Consider the following 20,224-nt stretch of genomic DNA (forward strand, 5'->3'; position numbering starts at 1 on the left):
CATGAGAATTTGCATAATTAAGATTAAGGAACTGACCTCCCGCCCATTGTTCCTTCAGTGGGCTGGTTTCAGTCATTATGCAAATGTACTGTTTATAAGATTTGGGGAAACCTGCAGTCAGCTGAGACTGAAGACGTCACTTGGATGAGTGACGAAACGTTTCTCCCACAAAACGCTGCGTCCAGATGAACAGAATCAACTTTTGGAGATTTACTTTCCTGGATGATTGAGAATGCATCAAGACACTGTATTTCTTCTTTAGAAGCTCTGCCAGGTCTTTACTACAGTCGCTTCAGTGGTGGTGTACAGAGACATTGTGCACATACTTAACAGACCAACTGTGTTTACTCTTTGAAGTATTGCTTGCTTTACATTCCTTATATATCTGAACTCATGAATAATATAAGAGAGGAGAGTGGTTTAAGTTTTTCTTTCTGTGGACTAAACTGAGATATTTACCATGTTGCATATTTGTCGATGTAAAACATAGCTTGTGCTTTATTATCCCTCATCAGCATTTTATTTAGTTATCAGGAAACACACTGCCAGCAAAAGCCAGCTTGTTATATTTTAAATGCACGAACACAATCCTTAAATAATTACTTACATATTTATCATTTGTATTTTTTTAAAACTGACAGCTGTCAGCTGCAGTATGGGCTTGCAAAATTCACACAAAGAAAATATAGTATGAGTGGAAAAGCTTGTACAAAACTCCCAAAAAGTTTTCTGGCTACTTCTCAGGGAAAACTCTGAATCTGTGGTTCATGATTCAAGTCAGTAATGAATGTGAAGGAAAAATAGGTAGAACATTAGCAAAATAATTTTTCATTTGACAACTGTGAGGAGGAGGCGGGAGGCTGGTGGGTTGTGCCACCACTGCCGTGATTCATTAGTGAGCGGTACCAGAAGCCATCGTGCTCTATTCTCTTCATTACCAGTGCAGCACATGGCTCCATGTTTGAACAGCGCGCAGCCGTCCAGTGTGAAACAGCTGCCGTGAACACAGAAAACATGAAGAAAAAACCCCTTGGCTTGCTGTATATCAAGCAATTCCAGAAGGCCAAAAATTTGTATCATCCATCTGGACGCCTCATTAGCTACAGAGTTTGACCTCACTGCTTTTTTTTCTCTCTCGCCCAGCTTAGTTTTACAGCTTTAAATCTTTGAAATCGTGCTGAGCAATCATGACTTCTTTATTGACTAATTTAAAAGGAAAACAGCAAACAGCAGTTTGACAGAAAAGTTAGCTCGAAAGCACCACTCTGTTTTGGAAAAACATTTTTTCCTTTCTTTTTTTTTTCCTCTGAGCTAGCATTTAAGTTGTAGAACTTGCAGATATTTTGTAAAGAGTAGGCAGATGCAGTGAAGGGGATATCCTCTATCTGCCTGTCTGTATAAGTAATAACTCTCTTCTTCATGTTTTACAACAATAGTCAGTGTGAAATTAATAATTATGTTTCAGCATATTTTCCCAGGAATGCTTCATCTGGGCAGCTTGCTGGCTAAGCTTATTCCAGGCACCTGGGTAACTGTCTCTAAATTGCCTCACAGTGTAGAAAGCAGCAGATTGCAGGATGGCTTTATCACTTGTTGTTGATATAACGGCAGTGATACAAGGCCAGTCAGGGCAGCAATTCAGAACTGCATCATCCGAGGTTATGTGCAAAGGTGATGGACAATCAAATGACAACAGTGTAGCACTGGTTCCAACTGGCATTTATTGGAAACTTCAGAGGATATTAAAACCGCCTAATCTAAATGGATCTCCTACTGTCAAGTCCCCAAGCCCTTCACTCTCCTCTTTGTGCCTTCCTTTCTGCCTGCACAGCTCAAACCTTTTTATCCCTATACTGCTCCTGGGTTTGCAGTGCACGTAGCCCAGAACACAGTACGATGTAGCAGCACTTCTCCTCTCCACCTCCACCTTTGTATTGGGCCTTGGCTGTGGGTCCTTATTACTAACCCATTTAAATGCCACAGAGTAATGTTGCAGACAATGTCCATCTCTGCCCCATGCCATGTCTAAAGCTCAAATGATCTCAAATTGATGTCTTGACCAGCCCCAATTTACAGTCAGCTGATCTCAATCCAACGGAGCACCTTTGGGTGGTAGAATGGGACATTTGTATCATGGATATGCAGCCAATTGTGTGATGCTGTCAAGTCAATATGAACCTAAGTTTGTTCTGTTGTACCTTCTGAACTGACTTTATCCTTAGTTGCATAAATTACAGAAAGTTTAATTTCAGGTCACTTTCCATGACCAGTTGTTCGTTTTTGAAAACACTACCTCCATAATGAATGGACTCAATATCTCAGGCAAACTTCTCAATGTGTCTTACAGCATCTTCAAAACACTGTTGTAGCTGCTGTGTTGAATGTCATAAGAAAAGAAGCTATAACCCTCAAGCTCTTTTATATTTAAGATGTTTCTAAATAAACTGGCATACTCTTCCATCGCCTTGTCACAAATGATGCAAGCATCACATAAATGCCTCATGAAAGCTGACAAGCAATCACTTGTGGTCCATAAATGCACTCTGTGGAGCTTCAGGCAGAACAAATGTGTTACGCAGAAGAGTACATATTTGCCTTATACTTCTTTTTGCCTGTACAGAAAACATTTTACAGTAGTGTGCAGTTCAGTGTAATAGTCAGTAGTCTTGCGATGCTCTACCTGTCATGTTAGTAAGTGTGTTTCATTCACTGTTGAGAGATCTCATAATCTCTGTGACCACAGACCTTTTTTTCTTCTGGCTGACACATTGTCATTATTATTTTAAACATTTCCCTTTGCCGTGTTACATAACTTTGTTTATGACTGATGTGCCAGTAAGTCAGGCAGCAAAAATCTGTCCTGGGTGTTCCTGAAACTTGCCTTATGCTGCCTTAAAACCTTGCTTATGAAATGCTTATTTTTGGATCTCTGCCATAGCTGACTTACTCTGATTAGTTGGATTCACTTTGCTAAGGCTCACATGTATACTTGCCTAATATCAGCTAAAGATCCAGAGCACAAAAACACATTTATTTAACAATAATGATAATATTTGGTACTGTATTCATTTCTGTTGGACTCTTTTAATATGACTTAAATGCTAAGCTTTGTTTTCATTTCAAAATTTAGAAAGAAATGTGGAAGAAGTTGCTGTAGCACTCAGGGGTTTGTGATTCGGGTTGAGGTTGTTCTGTTGGGCGGCGGGTGATCTAATGGCTGTGTGTGTGTGCTAACTTAAATCCAGTTATTCCCACAGCTAGAGATGCTATTAGCAGTAGGCAGTATTTGATGAGCCATTTATTAGATTTTTGGGAAGGCAGTTGTATCATACTAAGGTCATGCAGAGCACCCACAAACAGTCAAGCGACAACAAACTGGACAAGCTAGTGGAGTATTTAGCTACATTTCTTGTAGGTATCAAACTCTAAAAAAAATAATAATAATGGCTATCATTGGTAGCAAAATAATAATCTGAAGTTAAGTAGAATTGTTAGAAGCAATCCCCAAACTTCCTAGAATTGGAAACTGCTCATAATTCTCTAATTTATGGACAAGTTGACTTTTCTGATACTTCATACTGTATAACCACTTGACTCAGGCATGAACCTCTGTTATAAAACCAGTTTATATGACTATGAAAGTTCTGGCCAAATTTCCATTGGGATTTCAGCATTGTAATATTTTATGTAGTGCCACCGATTTTAATGCTTTTATAACTGGACTTGTCACAAACTCTACACTCAATTAAGGGCATGACTTTCTGGAGCTTCCTATCTGCCTAATTAAAGGAGATTCAGGATTTTAAAACTTTGCCAGACAAGTTATGCTTTAGGTCAAATCTGTTCACAACTGCAATCATACTGTAGCTTGTAGTAATGCATATGAACCTGCAAAACAAATGTTATTATGATCTGCTTTGTTTGGTTTTTATTGGTGTAGGTATTCACTTTTACCAACCATCTATCAGTGTATTTTCTTCTGTTTCTCCGATTAAGGCTTACAAGGGGGTTGCAGTCTATACCAGCTGTTATAGGGCGAGAGGTGGGCTACACCCTGGACACCTCAGTGTAGGGTGATAGACTGGACAGTCTGTCAGGGGCTTTAATGTTTCACAAAATGGATTTTAAACATGTATTGGTGTCCAACAGACATGTGTCTGCAATTGTTAATGTTTTTCTGTGCAGATACTATTTTGTTCACAAAAAAGCCTTGTTTTGCTGCCCATGACAGCCCAGTTTTTCTTGCTATACCCACAGGAAGCTAAATCAGGTCAGTTAAACCAGTCGCCTCATTACTTTCAGTGAAGCCAATCTGAGTATAGCAAAGAGAGAGGAAAATGCTTAATTCTTTTTAATTTCCAGAAATTCTGAAAATCGGAATATAGGTGATATATAACATAAAAATGAACGTCACCCACAGTGTTGAAAAAGTGACGATAAATCAGCAGCACACCACAAAAGGACCAACAAAAGTTAAATGAGCCTGTTTGCGACCAGAGAAAAGTTTTCATTCCAAAACAGTTCAGGACAGAAAGTTTTGTAGAGCCAGCAGCTCACCAGCTGGCAACATAATCATTCAGTCAGTGGTACTGATCAACAATCTTGTCACCCCCTACGTGGATATATTATGGTCATTATGTTCTGTGGGCCAGTAGCAGTCTTACTTACTGGCCCTTTAAGACAGATGGTCCGTCATATGCTCATTGAATTCTTTCCTATAAACATTTGCTATGTCTCAGCTGTGTGACAGCAAGTTGTGTGAAAGACAGAGAGAAAACTTGCTTCAGTTTAGAAATCTTGGCCGGGGCTGTGGCGACACCATCCACATGAAGTCACCTGGGGCATCTTCTTACCTTACCGCACCTGTTCACTTGGCCTCCACCATTCCACTGAGTGCACAAACACAAGCATCAGATGCAAAGCTCTCCAAGCCCCAGCTTGCTGGCTCTACGCCACGTCTGCTCGTCTCCTGGCAGGCCACGGGCATTATAACAGCGCCTGCAGTTAATTGCAAGGCTCAGGTAATTGTCCGTCGGTTAGACAGACGTGCAGAGGCGGTGTAAGTGAGAGGAACGTCTGTTGAGGTGCGATGGGCGCCACCCCTCCGTCCCTTGCTGATTCGACCAGGTTTCGTTGCTATGGTCAGTGTATTTGTCACAATGTCAGCACTCCTTGTTCCAGCCCTCTCCGGCCCTCGCAGGGGTGAAATCATTCATCTTCCTATTCATCTCCGGGCTTGGAAGCCATTCATCATGAGGCCAGAGACCTCCATCAATTATTCCGATGGGAGAAAGAGTGAGGAAAGAGAGGTTTTTGAAAGGCAAATACATCTTGATTTAATTGGAAAGCAAGTATGCTCAATGCTGCTAAGCAGATTTCCCCCAAGATGGAGCTTTAGAGATAACTGACCAGAATAGAGACGATGGACAAAGAAAATTGAGGAGAACAAGAGACAATAGAGTGTAAGAAAGATGGAAGGAAAGCCCATGAAAATTTTAGCGGATGAAAGAAAGCAAAGAACAAAAACCTCAAAGAAGACCCAACAAGTAAATGAATGACAGCCATTTTTCTGTGCCGTCTCCAGGCAGGAGAAGAGCAGAGCCGGGACAAAGGAATCAATTGGTGGAGGTTAAAAGGTCAGCGAAGCAGTCTTGACCTGCTCTTATCCTCTGCTAGCAGTCATAATGACACTGCCTCTGCAACACACGTCGCATTTGTATCTTTGTCCGTGTGAATGCTCAGAAAGATGTAACGCAACAGAGCGCACCAAAGGTGAAAGCGTTGTCCCTTCCAGTCATCACAGCTTTGCAGCGGCTCCCTTGTCATTTGTCATCAGAGTCACAGATTTTTGCTGTAGCTTTGGTGAAATGGCTGATTTGACAGTTTCTATTTTGAGAAGAGACGTTTCCAAAGAAATAAAAGGGATCGTGAGGAAGTGTCAACATTTATTTTGTATACAGTATATGTAAGAGTTCAATAAGGAGAAATCATTTGGAGGAACTGGACATGAGTTTATAAGATATACAATTCAATTCAAAGGTGTTTCCTGATTAGACTCCAATGAACCATCATAGGAGAGTCCCGGCAGTAATGGAAATTAGGACAGGACCCCCTGGTAAAAATAAAGATGGCACCTTGGATGGGGCTCTGAGTGACCAGGGTGAGACAGAGATGGAGAGGAGGTAGGCTGTACCAATGTGAGACTGAAGAACGATGACATTTAAAGCACGGATGATCTGATGTCGTCATGTTGGTGTTGTTCCCAGATCATCATGAAAATGTTGTTCCAGGTTCAACATTGCAAGTGACCAATCACATTGTTGTGACGTTATTCTTTTGCACGCCAAGCCATTCGTGCATTTATGAAATTCCAATGTTGCAAGGACAATATCAATTCTGCTTGCCGTTTATTAAAGGGTTACGGTTAGGGTCAGGGTCAGAGTCCGTTGATCGGTGGACAGAGGCGGTTTCTCGCAGCTTAAGTACAGTTTTTTGTTTTACGCCGGTTTTTCCCGAAGTCGCAAAAGTATGACGTCACAACATTCTGACTGGTCACTTCCAATGCTGATCCTGGAACAACATTTACTATGATGATCTGGGAACAACACCAACACGACGATATCAGATCATGCTTTAAAGCACACACAACAGCAGCTGATTGGCTCAGAGAAGGTGGACAAGAAAATGATTGGACTAGAACAACAATGTCAGGATTGAGTTTGACAGCGTGGGAAAATGAAAGTGATGTAAAAAATAGACTAGCAGTCTGAACCCCTGGCATAAACAGTCTATGCGGTGGTTTAGGACCACAACCACTAGGGGTGTGGGTGGGGGCACATGACTTTCTGCATTGCTTGCTACACATACTGTGGTTGTAGTAATTTTGCATATAAATGAAGGTCTGTTACCTCACCTTGTCAGATGAGTTCACACGATGTTGAATAAGCCTATCAGCACCAGATGAAGACATTTCAATCGAGAATCTGCCGACTTTGGAATACTTCTGCCAGTTAAGAAGCTAAATTCTGGTTAGCTCCAGCTAACTGCTTCTTATATAATGTTTTTCTACTCTGAGTGCTCAAAGCGCTTTATACAGCGCTACTTACAGAGAGACACACCCACCTGGTCACCTTAAAGATGAAGATAAAGAAGAAGATGAAGTTCTAGTCCATCAATCAATGTCAGCAGAATTGATTAAGAAGAGCCGTTTATAGGATTCATGATTGCATCACACACACATCATCAAAAATGAGTGAGCTGTCACTTGCTGCAACACATTTGCTGAGGTGAATCAGGAAGCTTGAGAATTTACAGAGGGGGAAATAATTATTTGATCCCTGGCTGAATTTCTAAGTTTGCAATTTTTTGTTTCTGCTGGTTTTTTTAACCCACCTGAGAGAATGACAGCATCTACAACTGATTTCCTCGTGCACAATCAGCTTGCTCTTATATTGAAAGTTTGGCCAGTTTGCTATTGTGGCAACTGTTCATATCATTCAGTGTTTCTTAAATGTTTGATGAACTCCATCGTCTTGGAATGCAGATCTCAGGTGACAGTAGTTCTACTCTGAAGGTCTGTTGTGAGTTGCATTGGTTTTTTAGCCACACCTCAGTTGTAGAGCTGAGTCCACCATCAGAGTGTAGAGAAGAAGCTACAGTCTAAGATGCTGGAGTTGAAGTTTGGCCACAAGATCTCTGCAGAAGGCAGGTGAATACATTGCTCACTTATTTATTTCTCATGAAGTACCTGTCAAATAAAATATTTCCAAAGGAGCACTACCACAAATAAAATCTAAATGTGTGAGAAACACTGAGCTGATTTTTCAGCCTCAGACGCTGCCGTGTAGGAAGAATATATTCTTGTATAGTGATAGAGTTGCTGTGAAATCAACGAAGAGTTCGGTAACTTTTCAGTGAGAAGTAAAGTAAAAATAAGTTTTCTTTTCCTTTTTTTTTTATTTACATGCTGCCTGTTTGTCATCATCGTCTTACACTTAATAATTCCATCATTCAGTTTTATGATAAATTGTAGATTTATGTATGAGGCAAAATAAAGGCCTAGGTAAAAGGAACACTCACACAAGACATTGATAGCAGCAACCAACATTTGATTAAAACCACCACAAAAATCCAGATTTTGTTGACAAAATGTATCTTCTTGCAGTCCAGCTGATCATATCAAACATGCATGCTTGGAATATGTGATTGTGATTCTGTCTGCCATGTGTGTGAAAGATTGATGGAACATGTAGGTGAGGCTTGCAAAGCTTTCATGCTTTGTTATCGTGCATTCCCATGAAATATGAAATCTTGCCACTAAGATTGTTTGTAAATCTCATTTCTGATTTGAATATATATGTGTCCAACAAGACACTTGGGCTAAAATGTATGCGTTCACTGTTGGATGAACTCCAAACTTTTTCTATTAAAATTTGACTTGACATTTATGCTGAAAGGTTAAGACACAAAGTTAAATGCCAATTGTTCCAAATTCAGCTCCTATCCATTAATAATACATTTTTATTGCATTTTAGGCTAATGAATATCATTGCAATCAGTGCATTTTGGAGCCTTGATTAGATTTGAATCGATCAAACAATCCTGTGGAAATAAGCCTGTCCATTCAATCGTTCGTTCGTTCGTTCGTTTGTTCAGTCATTCTCGGAGCAGGCCAGGCTTGGCCCATCAAGGTCACTCTTTGTGTTATTTCCTTCATCTCGTCATGTCCAACTCCACCGCCCCTCAGGTTCTGCCCGTGGTCTCCGCGCACTCTCTCCATGCTGTAAGCCATTAGATATGTCAGCACCAAGATGGCACATAATCTATATTTTATAAGGCCTTGATATAATTGGTGGCAGTGAGGGAAGGTCATGCCTTCAGGGGCCCTCGTCTTTCCCCCCATTGGATTCTAAGACAAAATCCTCAAACAGCAGCCCTCTAGTCGTGAATGTGGATTGGACATGATAAGGCAGATTAGGCAGTGGGTGCAGTTTTAAGGGGAGTGAAGATGCAGAGTGTGCTGGAGCGCAGCAATTATTCAGCATGTATTTACTTTGAAAAACATGCGTGGGCTATAATTTATTCAGCACAGGGACAGAGAGGGAGAGAGAATTCTTAAGCTCGACGAGAGCCATGACTGACAGGGCTGATGGTTGCTATCAGAATAACTGCAGTGTCTTGGTTTTTTAAGGTAAAAGTTCTTTTTCTATTCATTAGCATAACAAAGCAGTTCAAATGATTTTGAAGATTGTTAGAGATTAAGCTAAGTAGTATGTACAGTATATTGTTTCTGTTATTTGTGTTTTGGATAAAGAGTCTTTATTGAAAATGTTAGAGTTAGAAAGGAGGCAAGTCAAAAAAGCAAGCGGACCATCACAAACTGTTAGCATTTGGAGTCAGCCGTTTTCCGAGAGTTGTTCGTTTTTGTCACGTGGCGTGGAGGATAAATGTAGGAGAATAACTCCTGCGATTTGTGTCAGCAGTCGCGCATTTGCATTTCAGAACTCCTCTGCGTTTCTTTCGTCTTCTTCTTTTTAAGCATACTCCTGTTAAACGATGAATATATATGCATGCAGATACCCTCAACAGAGCGAGCTAGCGTAAATGACGTTAAATGATTGTGGGCGATGTTTTCTTGCAACAGATTTGTTCTCCAGGGGAATCTATGCTTTCACCAGGTGCAAGCGTCTTTGCAGCGCGCCACTGTCATAATCAATGACGTTGATTACGTTGACAAATCGCTGCGGGACCTGCCGTTGTTTAGCATTTCTCCGGATCTGCTTATTATAAACTCTCACTTAGCTCCCCACCAACAGCCCCGCCGAATGCAAAGAACATGGGAAGAAGAGCGATCAGTGAGCAGCGACTCCTCCAGTTGAGTTTTCTCTGCCCATTTATTCATTCACTTGTTAAATTGGAAAGCCCGTGCTTAAGCATCTGTCCCTAGCTTCCCTTGATTCTAAAGCAGCTTTAATGAGATTTATTGACAGGGATCTTATGAAACAGCATTACCAAAGCCTTGGGGTATAATAAAGTTGTATAATTCAAAACAGAGAAATGGATTATTTTAGTTTCCTACAGGGAAGTTCTATTGAATGACCACTAGTTTTTCTCCACTCAGTCTTTTATTTATGCTTGATACCAAATTATACTTAAGTCATCTTTTATCCCACAGCCAATGATAATTTGAATTTTCTTTGCATAATGGGATCAAATCAATATGCTGTAATCAGCCGTTTATATGCAACAGTTTGAAGCTCATTAACAGCATATTCATTAAAGTGGTACAATCACTTATCCTGATGCTACAATAATAAAATGAAGATCTGAAATTTTTGAGAAACGACAAAATGAACGCAGAGGTCGTTCCAGTTTCATTTTTTTTAATCACATATGGAGCCAGCACTAGACCGTTATCAAATCACAGGAGGTTCACACAGACTTAGATGACTCAAATTTAATTGTATCGGATGTAGTGAAACACAGTGGTTTCTTGTTGATGGGTTTGTTCAGCTTTCCCTGCTATGATTTAATTGATATACTTTCTCATATCCTTTTCAAAGTACTCCCATGTTTCCTTGTCTTTGTCTTTTTTATTTTGGTAATAAAGCTCTTGACTTGTTTCTTTGTTTTCCTCTTCGTTTTTGATTCTCTGCACAACGTGTGTTGTTCGCACTCGCTTCTCCCTTGTATATATAGTCTGGCCTTTTTCACATTGTCTGCTCTCCCTCCTGTGACAGACACCCTGCCTGTGCACCTGCCATCCTGCTGTTGCAGTTTGTGTTCACAGTCTTTGTTAAACTTCATCAGCTTGTTGAATCAAACTTGTTTTTACTTTCTCACCTCTGCAGTCCTCTTTTAAACATCTCATAACAAATACGACCTGAACACAAAGCGTTTTAGCAGCTGGTTATGTTTGGTCACACCATCCATGCATTTTCTGAACTGCCTCTCCAACTCAGTGTCCGTGAGAGCTGGAGCCTATTCCAGCTGTTACAGGGCATGAGCCACCATACACTCTCGCATTCACACCTACAGCAAATTTAGAATCACCAATTAGCCTGACTTGCATGTGAGAGTGTGAGAGGAAGCTGGATACCTGGAAAGAACCCACACAAGCGCAAGGAGAACATGCAAACTTCCCAAAAACGCCCCAGCATTGGTGTGTGGTGACTGTGCTAACCACCGTTAATGTGATTGTTCTAAAAGTATTCAGGCACCCTTAGGCTTTTGCATGTATCATTCCAGCTAAAGTGTCCTTACCTAACTTATCAACACACATCTGAACTTCTATACTTCAGGCTTTTTGAATGTGCTCAGTCTCTAGGTTAGCAGTTAATTAGCTGCTGGTCTGCATTCGTAAACCATGCAAACACTCAGAATTCCCCTCAGTCTACTTCAAAGCTGCTGTGGGCCTTCCTCTTAAACAGCACACTGTTGACACTGTCAGCCTCTGACATGTAAGGTTACTGTAAGTTTGCTTTTTCTCTTGTTCCCCTGCTAGCAGCTGTCACTCAGACAAACACTATTACACCCCTCCAACCTCGTCATACAAGACAAAAGGGATCATGTCAGGCGGTATACTTCATCCATTTAAAACTTGTACATTTAAATTCCGTTTGCACTTTAGTTTTTAATGGAGAAGCGGAAAGAAGGACACTTGGTTGCACTGCACAGAGGCACATTTCACATTCATATATTATATATTAATTGTAATGGTCGTCATGCAGTCATGTGGAAATCTTTTGCTTAATACTCACGGGTCAGACCACACCCGTCTTCAAATTCTGCTGTAAGCTTCATCGCACCTCAACACACCTGTGAAGGTTTGGAACTTTATCTTGTGGATTTGGAAATGATTGCTTTACTAACGTCTGAGGTAAGAAACCAAAATAATCAGATTACATCATGCTGCCTTAGTGCTAAATGGACTGATGCTGATGCTTTTCTACTTGAGCACTTTGTACCAACTGTACCTGCACTATTTTCTGTGTGTGTGTGTGTGTGTGTGTACAGGAGCCATGACAACAAACATTCACACACAAACAGTGTAAACAATACAACCACCAGCAGTATTGTAGTAGAGCAGAAGTGTAGGGTAGCATTTCATAATAAATAACTCTCAGGACGAGCGCACGTGTACGAGTCGTCGCGTATACAGTTGTAACAGGAAATCTGTGTTCCTTGTGGAAGTCAATATGTCTGATCAGGATGGATCCGTAGCAGCAGCGGCTCTAATTCAGGGCAGCCAGAGGATAAACGATGAAATACCTTCACGACCCTCTGCAGAACAAGTCTCTTTATCAGTGGCTCCCGGATGGAGCTGTTCATCTTCAGAGGTTGGTGAAGGGCATCTGCGGCCCATCATTTCACCAGCTTTGTCATCATATCCTTCTCCTCCCCCTTCCCTCCTTCCCCACGGTGGGGGGGTGGGGTTTGGTGGGAGAAACACAGTTAACGACACGCAGTCGCTGCTATAACTTTGTCATCCTAGTCTGATCAGTTAGTCTCACTTTCGTACACTTTTTTCACACACATGCAAAATCACAGCGCACTCTGTGGCAGTCGCACCTTGACTGTGCTGTGCTTTGACCTGGTGATGTTACTGCACCTTAGCCGTGCTTACCCCGCCAAGGGGGTTGCAACCGTATGACACTCCCTGTCACTTCCCTCTGTGCTGGACTAGTTTTATGCTTTGTCAGTCTCCACGGGTCTCGTTTCCTAAGTGCTTCTCTGTCTTTCTCCTCCTCGCTCTCTTTTTGTCAGTTCCTTTAGATTGTGTTAACATTCAACCAGTTTGTCATGATGGTCATAAATGCAAAGAGTGCATAAACTTTAATGTAGTAAAGAGGGATACATTGGAATGTTAAAGGACATGTTCCAGGTCATATGTCCTTTAACATATGACAGGTCATATTACAGCATCATTTACTGAATATGCTGTATCGATTTTTCTTTAAACACACGTTAAAAAAAAAAAGTATCACTCATGCTAGAGTGTAAGCTTATGATTAGCCTCTCGAACTGCAGTATCAACTGTAATATCTTCAGGATTAGGAATGTTTCTGCCAGTGGCAGCACGGTGGTGCCGCAGTGAGCACTGTTGCCCCACAGGAAGAAGCTCCTGGGTCTAGACCCACCAGCTGCCCGGGGCCTTTCTGTGCAGTCTATGCATGCATGTGTTTCCTGTGCATGTGTAGGCTCTCTCCAGGTGCCCCAGCTTGCATGGGGTTAGGTTAAGTGGTTGCTCTTCATTTTACATGCACATTTTAGTTAGTTACATTTCCGTCGGCTGCTTTAGCGAGTCTAAACTAAAGCTGTGAGGCATTTTTGTTTGTGTAAACTTCAAGTGTAAATACACGAAAATTCAGCGGAAGCAGAAACTCTATAGTAATTATGTGTAGGAAGGATTTTAATGTATTTCTCAACACTGATTAATTGCATTGAGTTGCCCCAGCCGGTTCCTGTGTTAAGTGTCAGTTAATTAGCTGACAACATTGGACGGGATAATTAATACAGCTGGGGGTCACAACATTCTACCTGAGGGGAAAAGAGCTGAGGCTGGGGGTCCCGGTGACACAGACCTGCCCTACTTGTAAGAGGCAGGTTTGTGTCACCGAACAGGAGGATTGCTTTAGACCTCACGAGGGTTCAAAGTTTCAGTATACATGCTCGACTTAAGGCCTAGTTTTCAATATTTGTAAAAGCTTTAGACCGCAGTGCCACTCGTGTGCTACAGCAGCACAATGCTGGGTGGATAAGTAATAACCTCAGTGATCTGCTGTGGAGCAGGACTCTCTATCAAAAGGTTTGGAGTTTGAGTTGTTTGTCTTTGGAGGCAGCTGAAGGGCAACAAGAGCACATCACTAATTTAAGTTAGACTTTTTGCTCCAGCTACACCCACCTTCACACACAGAACTCAAGTAGTAAGCTTCCAGTTGTTAACTGGAGGATTCGGCACCGATCTGTTTCAGAGTTCTAGCTTGACGTTTGCTAGTCAGGTTATACTAACAATCACCATTTAATCCTTTTCACATAACACTAAACATTCTGGATATATTGATTTTATTAAGCTGAAAAAGGGTATATAGGAATGCACCGTGTTATCAGCTGTCTATTTAATACATTCATCAGCATGGGGTATATTTATAGACGGTGGCAGACCTGCGTGGGCGCAGTTTAAATCCAGTAGAACAGGGCTTTTGGGGCATACAGAGTGGCAGTGATTCATAGTTCAACCCAGAGTCCCTCTCTCCCCAAGTCCCTCATAATTAAAGTCGAAGCATATGGCCTTGTGACCACGCAAGCACAGCAGTATCAGCAGAACTTTTCTGGCATCTTATTTTGAATCTCTGGCAACGGCGGCCCCTTTAGTGGTCCCTTCACCCTTCCTTCAACACAGCGGAAATGAAAAGCGTGTCACCTTGAGATGTCACCAGCCACATCTGCCAGCCTAATTATCCCATCTTTTAGGCTTATTGATAATGTGTTTGGCAGTATGATTTGTTAGAGTTTAGCTATATTTGTCAAGCCAGTGGCTTCATTGCCTGAAAGGGTTCCCAGAGTGTTTTTGTCAGATGCACACATTGTTATTTATCTATTTTTTTAAAAGTTTTGAGCCTGGGATCTAAGTGCAGGAGCTCAGGGTCATGGGGATTTAGTTAACTTTGACACATTTTATTCATAAAACCACAGCAATGACACCAAACGCATTTCAGTTCATTCATTGAAAACATAAATAGCATCGTGATAACGTTGTTCTGCTAGTCTTTTAAGGAGATACTGAGATATTTTAAGAAATGCAAATAATTTCTCTTGTGATCACAGCAACGTCTTTGGCCATTGCTGTGATCTTTGATGCCACAATGCCAGCATAACTACAAGTTTTCATCTTGATTTTGAACAAAAAATCATAAAGCACAACTTTATCATCATACTGAGCCAGGCCCGAGTCCAGAGACTAAGTCGTATCTGCAATGGCACTTTAAAAGCTGTCTCATTTTCATTGAAATGTCTTATTGTGAAACTAGAAAAAGAATGTCACAGAAAATCAGCTCACACAGACCACAGAGGAATAAGAGGATTTACAAAGTAGTGCCCACTGCAGGTCACAGCAGTAATGCTAGCTTTGGACATGGTCTAAATGTTACTTCAGAGGGGCCAAGTACATTTCCTGCTTGAACAGGGGTTATATGAACAGTGATGCTGGGATTAGTGTAACTCGAAGAGGCTACCTGCTTGAAGGAAGACGAGAACAATGAGAGTTCTTGATAGTAATCTGTCCTTGAAATGTTTGACTTAAGCTCTAATGTAACCAACCCCAGGCCTTCTGCTCGGGATTCTTCTTCCATCCGTCTCTTTTTTTCTTATTTGAATTCATGGCTGAAGAATTCAGGCTCGTGGTGTATTACATTTGGTTTCCTATTAGAAAGTCCGTCCGTCTGCTACTCACCCCTCACTTTTCTTTTTTTTACTTCTCTGTCTTCACTCTCCCCTTCCTCTCTTTTCCCAAGTAAATCATTCATTCCCAGACTTATCCAAGAGTGAAATGGAGCACAGGCCAGGCTAGTTAATGGGGTTCTATGAGCCATAAGATTACTTTCCCACCTGCGCTCATTCCTATGAATCTTCCTTAGAGAAGCGACTGAAATAACAAACCCCACCATAAGCCAAAGTTACAGAAGGACTGTTTAGACAGGATGTGGTTTCCATCAGCTTTGCACTTTTGGTGTCAAGCATCAGCAAGCCCTGCACTTGTCTGATATTCTTTGCTCTGCTTCCCTTTGAGACAGACTCACACATGTTAACAAGAGAACTCAATTTCGATTCCCTAAGCAGTTTAATTGGAAGTGGAACAAAGACGGTGAGGCTTTTTGTCTCCCTTTCCTCAGTGGAAATCACAGGTTATATTGATTTGTTGATTTATTTATTTCTTTTTTTGCTGACATTTTTCTCTCCATTTCTCTGAGTGCTGTGTGTTTTGGGATTTGTAACTCTCATTACCCATGCTCCTCCAGTGACAAGACTTGTTTAGCAGCTTCATGAAAATTGAGTCTGCTTTTTCATACTGTGGCTATTTTTCTGCAACCATGTTATTGTTTGATGAAGCCACAAAGACCAGTATTGACCAGTGATGGCTCATTATCACAGACAAGTGAAATCATATAACCATAGCACTGAGGGGGATTAAAATAGGAGGTATGGTCACATTTCAGATCATTTTCAGTAAATGACTCGTTTGCTGTTTAACATGACACTAAGCCTGATGATAGGACTGTCTCGATCAAGGTTACAAGGATTGTTAAATTTCTCAAAATTGAAATAATTAATTTCTTTGTTTTTAAAACAGTTACTGTTTAGGTATGTGTCTGTTCTGTTTAAAGTTATGTAGACAAAATATATTCGCATATATGTAGCAGCTGGAAAAACACCTGCGTATCTTCGACCTATCAAATGAATTTAGGGTTTAGAAAATACAGATTTTATCTTCAGACCTCTGCAGCCATAAAGATCTGAGCACAAAGTCATTTCTTGTGTTTCATATTTTACTGACAGAGAAAAGCAAACATTTCAGCTTGAAAAAAAGAAAAATGTTCATCTTTTATTACACAAAAATGTCATTTTGGGTCATAAGGTCCTAAAATCCTAAAATACAAGTGCTGCATGTGACATAAACCACATAAACTACATAAAACACACCACAGCATTTATAGCCTAAGATAATTTAAATCCCTGTCCCTGTTTGGGACTTTAAAACACACACACACACACACACACAACACACACAAAATCATTACCAACATAGATCTATATAATATATGCACACGTTAAAAAATAAGCTAAGTTACTAACCACAAGCTGACAGAACACTTATAGGGAGCTTATTATGTATACACTTATATATTATTTTAAGATCATTTATGGTAAAATCATCAGAACTTAAACATGTTTAGTTTCTTGAGCACATTGTAATTGTAATGGTGCACCCTGATAGGTTTTTATCCCACATTTTATTCCTGCATCTTTGTTGGCAGGGATAGCTCAGTAGGTAATTTGCCCCATGATTTCAAGGTCGGGAGTTCAAGGTACCCTCGAGCAAAGTACCGTCTGCCCACTGCTTCACTGAGTGAATGGGTTAAACATAGAACTAAGCAATTTTCTACAGGACTAATAAAGTATACATTATAATTTAATCATATATCAACACAAGGGACCGAAGTGTTGTGCATGTCGCTTATGGCCATGAGGTTACAAGGTGATTTACATGAGAGAAAATCACTGTCTGCATAAAAGTAATTGGAACTAGTATCTAATAAATTCAAATGTATCTGAGCTTGTTTTTGCAACTTTTGAATATGTTTCTCAAAATGTTTAAAACTTGAGGACCATTTGGAGATTGAAGGAATTTTTGCATCATGCAACTTGCTTTGCCTCTTTCTCTTTGGATAATGCAAAAGCAGACAGGTGAGCAAACATGGGTCACACAGCAAGAAAGTCCAGTAGACGGGAACCGAGCTTGTTGATTCACGTTCTAGTGAGCTCCTACACATACTGTAGTCTTTGACTTTGATTTATGTAATGTTACACAGCCAGAGCCCAGCACTGTCCAATATTTATGAGTTTAAAATATAAACTCATGCTAGAGTCGCTGGTAGACAGAAACGTTCTGCTTTATTATTAAATGTTCAAGCTTCCTAAACCCTTTAAAGCCTGAACCAAGAAATAATTCCCAGAAAGTTCACATTTTTCCTTGTAAATGGAGTGTTTATTAAGCATTGTGTAGAGTTAGTTAAATATTAATTTGTCCTTTCAATTTCTTGTTTAACATTGTATTGCACAGATGATTTGGGCATTTATTATTGATTTAGTCTGATGTCAGCTGTAATAATAACTCCCACAGTGACTTCCCTTCAGTGGTGTAGTGAGAGACTTCACTGAGACTGACCAGCAGTCAGGATGTTATGGGTTAAATAGTTAGAATATCACCTATGGCTTTATTAAAGATGTAACGTACCCGCTGTTCTTCATCATTTCTAGGCTGCGTGTTGTTTTTCTGCTTTAAAGGTTCTTATAGCAGCTGCACAGTAACAGCAGGAGATCAGACAAGTGCTTCCCACATGCACCTTCCTACTTACAGATAACTAATAAGAGCTCAGGCATTGTAAACTCTTTCGACTTTATTCGTGTTAAACCGTAGCTCAAGCATGATTTTGGCCCCGATGTCTAATTTTAGACTATCGGTCCGCCTTGAAGTCCTGATCAAGAATTGGCAACTAGTATATTGGTTTTGTTGCTACTTTCTACATCAGCCATTTTCTGTCCTAATTGGTTCTATTTCTGTTCAAAGATCTTTGGCGTCAAGCTACAGCTCAGCTTTGCAGCCCTTCTTAAAGTCACCAAGCTTTTTCTTTTCATTTCTTCACCTCATTTTTTCACGTCGCCTGTCTTTTGCGTTGCTTTATGCTTTAATAGCTGCTTTATCTTTGACTCTTTATTCTGTACCAACACTCTCACTGGAGGGAAAGAACTTTTACATTCTGTTCGACTGAAGTGTTACACAGACATATAGGTCTTTCATCAGTTTGAAGTTTAATATTGCTGTTAATCACATAGTCAGCCATGACACGGCCACGGTGCATTTAATCTGCTTTAGTATACAAATCAAATCAAATCACTTTTATTGTCACATCACATGTGCAGGTACATTGGTACAGCACATGTGAGTGAAATTCTTGTGTGCGAGCTTCACAAGCAACAGAGTTGTGCAAAATACAATAATGTAAACAAGCAAAATACAAGAATGGCTACATCTGAAACTAATAAATATATGTACAATATATAATAGTATATGCATACGACCCATGTAGTCCCGTCTTCATCCATCTGAAGGAAGTTTAGAAGAACCGTGTTTCCCTCTGTTCACATAAACCTGCTTCATTCTCAGCTGGTGTTAAACAGCAGGACTGTTCGGGGCTCCGTCCTGGTCATTCTCATCATGGACAGCGAGCTGTTCATTGTAGCAGTAATTTGTACACCAGCTGGTAACACTGTAAGAAACAACATGTAAGGAGCTATTATAAGCCTGTGTGATGCTGGGATGTGTCGGTCCTTTCAGTTATTGAGGAGGAGATTACAGAGTACTGAAGATTGTACTCGACTACTTCATTAATTCTTGAGTTTGAAGTCTGTGGAATATTGACAGACACAATGTGTGATCTGGTTATATTCAAAAGGTGGGCCCACCATAACAACAAAAAGATCATATTTTACTTTAGGAGTTCAGATTTGACAGCTCCTTTTTATTTTCACACAAAGACTTCCTAATGACTAAACCTGCTCTTTCAGGAGCCAGGCGAGCCTGTAATTTCACTTACTATTATTTTGCTCCACAAAGTGGCCCGTTTCACATTGTTCAATTCCATGTGTGATGCAGTAAGCGTGAGCATTCCTGCCTTTGTATTATTAATAGTGAACAGCACTGCAATCATCGCAGCAGCGCTGTGACACTGAGACCCTGTGGTTCCTTTTTGATTTATTGGATTGAGTTGTATTATAAGGTACATCCCATAATTTGCTCCTACATTATTTCATTGTAATGAACAAAACTAATGAGATTAAATATAATGCAGTCAAACACGAGATTAATGTAAAGCATTCAGATGAGTCAACACAGCAAGTAGGAAAGAAGTCATCTAAGGCAAGTTTCTGTATTTTCAGTTTCTCTTATGAAGTTTATGTATCATTTAAAAGGCATAAACATCTATCTTTTGACACTGAGACAATTTTTGCTATTTAATCTATGTACCAACAATGATTCGAGTTACAGTTGGATGGTGAATATGGAGTAAAAGTGCAGAATTTCAACTTTTGAGAACAGTTACACAAATAAAATTGCAACCAAGTTCCATCAGGAAATTACTGCTATTTTTATTCCCATGCCCGTGTTTCAAAGGGAAAAATGTAATTGCACAATTCACTCAACGGCTGATTTCACTGAGAAACATGAACTATTTCCTTGTTAGTTCTTAATGTAATTTATAGGTTAAAGGTCTGGAGTTGATGACACAATTGGGGCATTTGCATGTGGAATCTGTTAGTGTGAATCCACAATAAGCAGTGACAGCAGATTTCAGTGCGAGGAAACGGGAAACATCTTTAGGCTGCAAAAACTAAATAAGTCCATCAGACTAATGCAAGCAACAGCAGTTTCTGTCAAGTAAACCCT

At 40.4% G+C, this 20,224-nt stretch overlaps 1 protein-coding gene and 1 long non-coding RNA gene across 2 annotated transcripts in view; both read left to right on the forward strand.

The window, feature by feature from the left end:
* astn1 (astrotactin 1) overlaps positions 1 to 20,224 on the forward strand; it is a 424,302-nt gene that overhangs the window by 226,144 nt on the left and 177,934 nt on the right. The gene's annotated exons all lie outside the window — the stretch shown is intronic.
* LOC120738346 lies at positions 150 to 19,094 on the forward strand. The gene is made up of 3 exons (XR_005696955.1): positions 150 to 2,161; positions 3,280 to 3,282; positions 19,081 to 19,094. It is a non-coding gene; the product is annotated as an uncharacterized LOC120738346 (long non-coding RNA).

The sequence above is a fragment of the Simochromis diagramma genome, unplaced genomic scaffold (assembly GCF_900408965.1).
Source record: "Simochromis diagramma unplaced genomic scaffold, fSimDia1.1 OVJJ01000337.1, whole genome shotgun sequence".
Taxonomy (NCBI): Eukaryota; Metazoa; Chordata; class Actinopteri; order Cichliformes; family Cichlidae; genus Simochromis; species Simochromis diagramma.